The following is a 9,166-nucleotide window of genomic DNA, read 5'->3' as shown; positions in this document are numbered from 1 at the left end:
ATTAACCAAAGTGTGAAACAAACTCACCAAAATTCGCGTTGATCAAAGTAAGCCTCCTATCACTAACTTGAGATGGATTGGTTCGGAGCCGCCAAATATGGGTAGATTTGGTTCTCATTCAACTTCTTTTTCTCTTCTCTTAAGATATGTGTGTTCCGCTCTCTCACTCCTCGAGTAGCGTCCAAACCTAAGGAAGAGGTGGCTAAAGTTTTCTTAGCTTGCCACTCCCACCTCTTAAACGTTGAATCAAGCAATGAGTCAACTGTGCATAATTACTAGGCTTCTGTTTTTTTTTTGTTGAGCTAGTAAAGTGTACGTGCGGCACGCACGTATTTCGAAAAAACTTATAAACAAAATTTCATAAATAAATAGTAGTTTTAGTTTTTTGGCAAAGATGTATACAAATTATATATTTATAGCAAAGATGTACACGTGATATGGAAAGCTAAATGTACAACATCCTAGCTAGACACAAATTGAATACTATACATGGATAACATTAAACATGTCTTTATCATTAGCAAATTGTGAAATTGACAATTTATTGCTGGTGTATATTCACATATAGATCTCTAAAGGAGTACAAATTTCAGTTACAAAATCTAAAGAACAAAACAGTGATCATTCCTACACAAACGTTGCACTGGTATTTTGCAATATCATTGGAAAATTGCCAAGCTCTTGTGAAAATTCACAAAGCACTATGGCAGGGAGCAGCGGGCCCTCCCTCTCTCCTTTCTCCCTAGGGTAGACTCTCCATCTGTATATCAGTGACTACACACGTTTCCATGACAAATTGAGCCGCACCTGCTAGCCTGTGTCATCAAGATATAATGTTTTGCTCATAATCAGGATCTGGTTCAAACACTAAGTCAACAATCAATGAAAGCAATATGTTAATCAAATCAAATCAAATCTCATTGCACACCTCCGACAGCACATGAAAAATAAGCAGCGGTCTGATATTCCATTGTAGGGAATACTGGCAGCCATATGAATCACGGCCTACGTACTTTTTTTTGTTGACCACGGCCTACGTACTCACTGCTCTCCTCTACTCATGCAATGAACTTGCAAGCAAACTTAGAGAATGGCCTAAAATTTCCCAAATCCCGGTTATATCCCACAAAGTGTAACTTTGAATTTGAGAAGATAACAAAAAAAAAGGAAAGTGCACCAAATTTCCTTGAATTGAGGAAGACTGAACGGAGCCATGACCTGCTCCGTTGTGGTGGCCTGCTCCCAGTCCAATTAGAGGAGGGCAAACGAGGATAACTTCTTATAATCAGTCATTTTAGAAAAAGAAAAAACATAACTAATTATGGTACGCATTAGTTATGGTCTTCAAATCCTGCTTTCATGCTAGTAACTGAATCAAATAGACTTGTACCTTGTATATATTTTTCATGTCACTTCTACAAAATATGATCTTCCACATAATCTGCAGGTATCACCATATGATCCTGCATACTCTGACATAGTTTAATTTTGGTTGGTCCTAGAATATATCTCAGATACATTTTAACAAGCACAAGTTGGGCAACTTGATAACACAAACCAGATTGGGGGCGGTGGTGCGCTGCCGCCATCGAGCGGCGGTTCTCGTCCTCCTCGTCTGTCTCCTCTTCGGCTCGATCTCCTCCCACCACCGTGAAATTTCCACGATTGGATCTCCCCGGCGACGTCACCGGCCACCCGCGCGATTCCCCTCTGCGCTCCGCACCTGCGGCGCCGCGCGCACAGGGACCCAATCCACGCCGCAAGATTTCCACAATTGGATCTCTGTAACACCCCTGTGTTAATCGTCTCGCTAATTAGGAGTTAACTCGCTAATCGTGGACTCAAATTCGTCGTTAACGCTAATCGCGTTCGTTTAGTAAACATCTACTTAGCTGTGTTCGATCTCGTTTTTGTCCTTGATCTGAGCTCCAAATCAACTTTCGCCCAAAACAAAAGTTGTAGATCTTCTTTTCCTCTACAACTTTTATTTTGGCCAAATTTCATGTTCGCATATGAAATTTGGAGTTTCAACTAGTCGAATTCGAGTTAAAATCATTCAAACGAAGAAACAGTGCATCTCCTGCTCGGCACTGTGCAGCTCGCCGGCCATACCGGCAACTGTGCTCGTCGGAGCCGCCTCCACGCGTCGGCAATCGCGCCCGACCTCGGCGTCGGCGCCCTTATCCTCGCGAACGCCTCGAAGGTTTCTGTCCCGTCCCGTTCCTCCCTTCTCCTTCCTCGGAGCAGCGAGCGGAAGCGAGCAGACCTCGCCGTCGACGTTCCGCTGGCCGAGCTTCGTCGCCCCGATCGTTTTCTACGCACCCAGAGCTGCGCAACCTCGCTCCGAAGCTCCTCCAGTCCTCCACGAGCTCGGTGGGGCCCCAACTCTGGCCGAATCGAACCCCCCCAGACCGTCGTCCGTCGTTGCCGCACACCGGAGCTCCGCCCCGCTCGACGAACTCCTTCCTCCGGCCTTCCTTCGCGCAAAACGAGCCCCCGGTGAGATCCCCCGTGACCTCCTCTTGCTCCCCGTCCGTTTCCCCTTTCGATTCCGGCGCTATCGCCGCCGCAGCGCCGCCGCGCCGCCGTGGCCGCGCCGCCGTCACCGCGCGCATGCCGCGGGGGCTCCCTGCTCCAGCCCGCGGGCCCCTACCGCGCGCCGCTAGGCCCCTTGGCCACCCTGAACCTCGCGCCGCCCCACCCCGTGGCCGCCCTGCGCCGCCGCCGGCGGAACGCCGCCGCTGACGCGCGCCGCCGCCCTGCCCCGTGTGCGCTGCCACCCTGCTGCCCCACGCACGCCCTGCGCTCTGCCTGCGCGCGCCCCCGCACCCCGCTCCGCCCTAGCCGCGGCCGCGCCTCGCCTCCGCCCCCAGCCGGCCACGGCCGGACTGCCGCTCCGCCGCTAGCCGCCGCCGCCGTGGCCTTGTGCCGCCGCGAGCCGCCGCCGCCCTTGGCCCTGCGCCTCCCCGCGAGCCGCCGCCACCCCGCACCCCCCTGGCCGCCTGGGCCTCGCCTGCAGCCCCGCCGCGCCGCCACCGGTCAGCCCCGCCGGCGGGGAGCGCCGCCGCGGGCTACCCGGCCGCGCCCCGCGCATGCAGGCGCGAAGCAGAGGAGGGGGCGGGCCTGGGTCCCTGGCAAGTGGGGCCCGGCTATCAGCTCCCCTCCCCTTTTATCTTTTAGGTGTTTATTTATTTAATTTCAGCTGAAAGTTCTTAATTGTGTAGAAAATCGTAGGAAAATCCTAAAAATGCCAAACAAAGTTTGTTAAGTTTCTAAAATCATGATCTTCAGAGGAAAAATACTTAATCATTCATTTTTATCACTTTTGCTCTGATGAAAAATTCAATTTTTGTTTAACCTAGTTTATTTTGTACCACTTGTTCTATAACCCTAAAAATTATGAAAAATTCACAGTGGCTTACTTCTTGTATGTGTATCCCACTGTAAAAGTTTCATGGCCTGTTGCTATGCACTTTTGGGTAGATCTAATTATGTTCCTTTTTCCTTGCTAGGGTTAGTTAATTGTTTTGTTAGCAGTAGCTTTTGTTGGAAAAATGTGTGAGGCATGTTTTATTGCATTCACGTTGATCTGGTAAATTTTAGTTGCTAGATCATGTTTGCAAGTTAGGTTTGTACTTATAATTTGCCCTAGCTTTGCTCTTTTCTTTATGCATTGTTGTTAGTTGTTTGTTTCAGGCATGCAAACCAAACTCCTGTTAATCCATGCTAGCCTAAGTCGTTTTATTAGTTGTTTTCGAAGGAAACACTTCAGGCTAAACTGAGTTGATCCTTTCATCGCATCAGCAGCACTCCTGCATTGCATTGAGTTCTAATTTGTTGCATGGCATATTTTATTCGTGTAGACGCCACGAACGACGCTGTCCACGAGCTAGTTGCTGAGCCGGTCCAGGAGCCACGAGCAAGAGCGCAGCAGGAGGACGCCGTTGAGCACGCTCCAACAGACTTTGTTAACCCCGCTGACCTGCAAGGCAAGCCCCGGAGCATAACCATAATTTAAATTATTCAATGTTTATTTAAGTATTGTGCATTTATGTTCTAGGAGTTGAATGGAACCATAGTATGCATGTTTTGCCTAGGTACCGTGGGCCTATACTAGTATGCAGGTGTCGATAGAAATGCTTTGCTAAATAGGATTTCGGTAGAAGTCGAGTGATTGCTGTCACTCGCGAGTTTAGGATCTTGATCCCTTAGCCTTGGTTTGGTTATACGTTGATGAGTAAAAAGAATTGGAGACCGGGCGGGAATGAGTTGGTATAGATGAGAAAATGAACTTCCGCCTGTGTCGATTGAGGACCGTACCGTTGTTGGCCCTGATGACCGAGTTTGAACAGTACTAACCACATACCGGAAGTAGGAGGTAGTCGAAACCGGTAAGCTGTGTACCACGTTACAGCGGTGATTTGAAATTCGTCATGCTACGCTGGGCGTGGGAGTTGGCGGGTGTTGGATAGGATGCCGCCTCCGGGTTCTCCGGGAGTTCACTGCGAGGGGCCCATCACCTGGGTTTTAGCAGGCGTAGTTCAGATGCCGTGGTAATGTGGAAACAGTTGACGCGCATGGCCCGACGGGTCTTACATGTGTCGTGTGAGTTAGGTCCACCTTGCAAGGTTAAATCGGATCGATTCGCCGTCTCTCTCGGTTAAGAGAACCTTGGTCACTGCGTCACATCGTAGTAAGAAGTGAACTAAGTATTGAAAGGTAGCGATAGAATGTTGTATCTGTTGTTCTGAAGAATAATCTTCTCCACCATGTGTGCTCTAGATGTTTAGGCGAATTTAGTTATTACTCGCTGTACTACATGGAGCTAAAATATTGAAAGTAAGGATTCACTCCTAGTAGCATTTGAGCAAAAGAACTCCAGAACCAAAAAGCCTTACATGCTAAGTATACTCAGAGTCGGGTAAGCCTTGCTGAGTATTAGTATACTCAGGGTTGTTGTTGTAACCCTTCGGAGCAGGTTGTGTCCCTGCGGACTTCGAGGAGATCTGTGCGTCCTGTATTGGACAGCCGCTTCCTCCGGGTTGGACCGTTGAGTGGGCCCCGTCTTCCCCGTGAAGGTTGGGCAGGTTGGCATCGCATCGGTGGGCAGGATGTGGAGCTCACCTTTTATCGTCGTCGTAGTTATCGTTTTGTATTTCGAACTCAGTTTTAAACTTCCGCTGTGTTTTAAACTCTGTCGTTTGTATTCGAATCTTTTATGTAAAACCTGTGTTGTAAATTAATTTGAAGATTTCTGTTTGCTGGTAACACCTGTGCTCGTCTTCGTACGGGTCTAAGTGCAATTGTGATCCTGGAGTACAGTAGTTTAATCGGGATTTTACCCGACAGCCTGTCAGGTTACACCGTTTTAAGTGCACAGTAACTTGATTAAGTATTAAGATGATGGTTAGTGCATTTAAGCCGGTTTAATTTGGACGGTGCTGCTACAACTGGCATCAGAGCTCTAAATTGCACTGGGGTGTTTACCTTGCAACGATTTCGGGTTTCGAAAAGTTGACGCTAGATACGCTAAGGAATAGAATAGATAGTTCGTATGCCCTAATTATGTTGTATAAGTTAGGTGGCAACTAAGTATCTATTTTATTCCAGCACTTCCAGCTTTTACTTTTTGTTAAACCTTACTTCGGTAACGACGCACCTACGCTGAGGTAAGCAAGGTAAGCATTCTGGTAGTCCTTAGAATAGCCCACGTATTTCATACGTGCGCGGGTCCCGTATGTTGAGCATACGAGGAGGTGATAAGGCTCAATTCAAATGAGCCTGTCACTATCTGCCGCCTGATATGGAGTGCGGATTTCATGCCGTGTGATTGTAATCACGGCCATTTCGTAAGGCAATGTTACGAGATGTAAACCTGTCATGCGGTTGGCCATGACCGTGACCCTTGGGACACATCTACCCTTGGATGTCCCGTAAGGCGAGTGTACGGGAAGTGAATACGTTGTTATGACGTATGCAGCGCTGCCCATTCAGCGTCGAACGTCTGGGTGCCATCTCTATAGTGGATGGTAATATATGTGTGAATATGTGGGAAACTGCATATGCGTTACCCGTGTGGCGTAGGACACATGGGGGCCGTTCGTGTGTGCTGGCACGAAGGGTCCAGAAATGGATATTTATATCTGTCTCTGTGTTTTTCTGCAGGAAACTAACCACGTAAGCGCGTTATAAAATCCTTGATCGTAGGAACGACTAGTCTATATATAGGAAGAGTACGTAAATGTGCCACCGATTGTCCGCGTTTACCATATTTTGGTACTTGTTTGGGTGAGAAATGCTAGAACGTGGCATGCATCTTGCATCTTGCATTCCTGAGTTGTTGTTTGTTTTGTTACCTTCGGTTGCGCTTCACAAAAATTTATTTGGATCACCATGTTTTTACTATGTGTTCTTAAAAATTTATTTGTGTTGCGTTACCAAGTTTAAATCTGTTCTTTTAAAAAAAAATCTGTGACTTACGTTAGCGCTATGTGTTCTTACAGATGGCTAGCTTCACGCACGTGATCGTGGACGCTGAGGGTTGGGCGCACTCCAATGCCCTCCACACTGGCCACTTTCCTCGTCTGCTGTGGCAGATGCTCAGGGCGTTTGACTACACTGAGCCCCCACAGTACTCCGGACACGAGTCTAGCTTGCTGGGCACCGAGCGCTGTCAGATGATCGTGAAGATCCCTGCGTGCCCCGCTCGCTTGGAATGGGACTCGTGGCAGCTCACTGTCTATGGTAGGAAGCTGGCTGACTCCTGGGAGATTGCAGCTAGGAGGGCCATTGAGGAGTTCTCAGAGAAGCATAATGCAGAGGTGATAGATACTCCTTACAGTGTGTTTCCTCTGAGGGATGAGACCACTCAGGCCTATGCAGATCGGGTTAACCGCAACCTGAACATCATGATGCCCGACTACAGCGTCAGGACAGCACTCTCGTTCAACTACTCCTCAGCTTTGAGCAACATGTATGAGCAGCTTCGCGAGGAAAATGCGATATGCAGGAGCAAGGCTCGAGAGGCTCACCTCCATGAGCAGCACATGATTGGTACCCAGGACAAGATCAAGACCCTGAAGGCCAAGTCCAGAGCGAGGAAGATAAGGATTCAGGAGTTGCAGGAGGAGTTAGAGAACAGGACTCAGATGGTGCAGCACCTGGAGGGGCAGCTTCAGCAGGCCCAGGAGTGGATTGAGGATGCTCAGGCTCAGGTGCAGGCAGCAGCAGAGATGGAGGCCGAGGCAGCAGAGGAGGAGCCAGAAGAAGAAGAAGAGGAAGAGGACCCTGAGGAGATCGAGGGAGTGTCTGGAGTCGAGTCGGGACCTGGGACTCCGTGAGGACGCAGCGGGATAGTGTTAATTCTCCCCTTGCAGTGTAGCCTAACTGTAGGATAGTTGGGTAGGATGACCAGCATAGTGCTCTAGGCTAACCTTGGGTTGAGAATTCTTTTGTGGCTCGGTAGTTCAAGTCATGTAGGATAACCCTCCGCTAGTATGGTGTGTAGCCGGGTCGGGCAAGACCCTTCTTGTAGTAGTGGTGTGTTCTCGGGTCGTTTGTGAACCCTCCTCCAATGTTAGTTTGTTGCCGTAGCACGGCTTGGTTGTACTGAACCTTGTTTCAAAGCAAGCAGCGTGGCTGCATAGTGTAAATTGTTTATGTTAATGATCTTTCTGGTTACTGCCTTAGTTTGTTAATTCCGATGGTATGAGATTTCACCGATGAGCTGTGTTTTGGTTGTCTTTAATGTTGAAATCTTGTTGGGCGGTTTCAACCAAAGCAAGTTAGTTATATTCCCTTGGTGAACCATATCGTGAGGGGAAAGATTCATGCCGTGTGTTCATATTATATATGCACATTCTTTATTTGCATGAATTAGTCCTGATAACGAAATGGCTAACCAGGGGAATGATTATTTTTGCAGATGGGTGATAATCATGACAATGAGAATCACGAGGCACTGCCCCAACAACCTCCCTCTTTGGCTCAAGCTGTTGCGGCTCTTATCGCTGACCGCAACGAGCAGACGGAGTTGATAAGGCAACTGGTGCAAGCCCAAGCAAATGTTGGCAGAGGTCGACACGCTCCCCCGCTAGCACCAGCAGAAACTGACTATGTCGGTTTTCTGGCCACCCAGCCACCTCTATTCCACAAGGCCGATGATCCTCTTGAGGCTGATGCCTGGATTCGCACCATTGAGGATAAATTCAGCATCCTCAATTGCACAGAGATGGACAAAGCTGCCTTTGCAGCGCAACAGCTGCGAGGACCTGCGAAAATATGGTGGGTCAATCACAAGGCTCTACTTCCCGCTGGTACACGTCTCACCTGGGATGAGTTTGTGGCAGCTCTTAAAGCCCACCATATCCCTACGAGCTTGATGAGGAGAAAGATGGCAGAGTTCCTAGCTCTGAAGCAAGGGAACAACACCGTGCTCCAATATGCTCAGACCTTCAACCAGCTATCTCAGTATGGTGGTTTTCATGTGGACACTGATGAGAAGAAGCAAGATTGCTTCAGAAGGGGGCTTAGCACAAAGCTCCAAGACAAGCTAGCCCTCACCACGTGCAACAACTTTACTGATCTGGTTAACAAGGCCATCACGCAGGAAGATGCCACGTTGGCGCATAAAGCTGACAAGAAGAGAAAGGCACCTGCTGGATCATCCAGCAATGCACCCCAGAGGTACAAGCTGGTTCAGACAGGAAATCAGCAGGCTTCAAATCGTTCTCCACAGCAGGGCCGTTGGGTCGCTAGGCCACCCCAGCAACAGCAGCAGTGGGCATCTCGTTTCCCGACACAGCAGCAGAGGCCCTTAATGCTACCAGCTCCTCGCCCCAACAACTACCCATGTTACAATTGTGGTAACCTGGGGCACTTTGCACATGACTGTCGTCTGCCACCTCGGCAGAATAACTACAAGACTCCTGCGCTGAGTCAAGGTTCCAGCCAGAAGGATCAGAAAAAGAAGGTTGTACCTGCCAAGACTGGTCGTGTGAACTACACCACTCTGGAGGAAGTTCCGGAGGGCACCCAAGTGATGGCGGGTACGTTCTCCGTTAATCAATGCCCTGTTACTGTGTTATTTGATTCGGGAGCATCTCATAACTTTATCAGTGAAGCATGTGTGGCACGACTTCACTTACAAGTAACATGCCTAGAGAAA

General features: G+C 48.8%; 1 long non-coding RNA gene across 2 annotated transcripts; it reads right to left on the bottom strand.

Moving 5' to 3' along the window:
- Nucleotides 1-519: 519 nt before the first annotated feature.
- LOC120701403 lies at nt 520-1,777 on the bottom strand. Of its 2 annotated transcripts, none has more exons than XR_005686086.1 (2): nt 1,391-1,777; nt 520-815 (listed from the first exon to the last, which is right to left on the bottom strand). It is a non-coding gene; the product is annotated as an uncharacterized LOC120701403 (long non-coding RNA). The 2 variants fall into 2 exon arrangements; XR_005686085.1 differs by lacking the exon at nt 1,391-1,777 and adding an exon at nt 929-1,011.
- Nucleotides 1,778-9,166: the final 7,389 nt, after the last annotated feature.

The sequence above is a fragment of the Panicum virgatum genome, chromosome 3K (genome assembly GCF_016808335.1).
Source record: "Panicum virgatum strain AP13 chromosome 3K, P.virgatum_v5, whole genome shotgun sequence".
In the NCBI taxonomy this organism is placed as follows: domain Eukaryota; kingdom Viridiplantae; phylum Streptophyta; class Magnoliopsida; order Poales; family Poaceae; genus Panicum; species Panicum virgatum.
The sequence above is the reverse complement of the archived record's forward strand: the minus strand, read 5'-3'. Positions and strand labels throughout refer to the sequence as shown.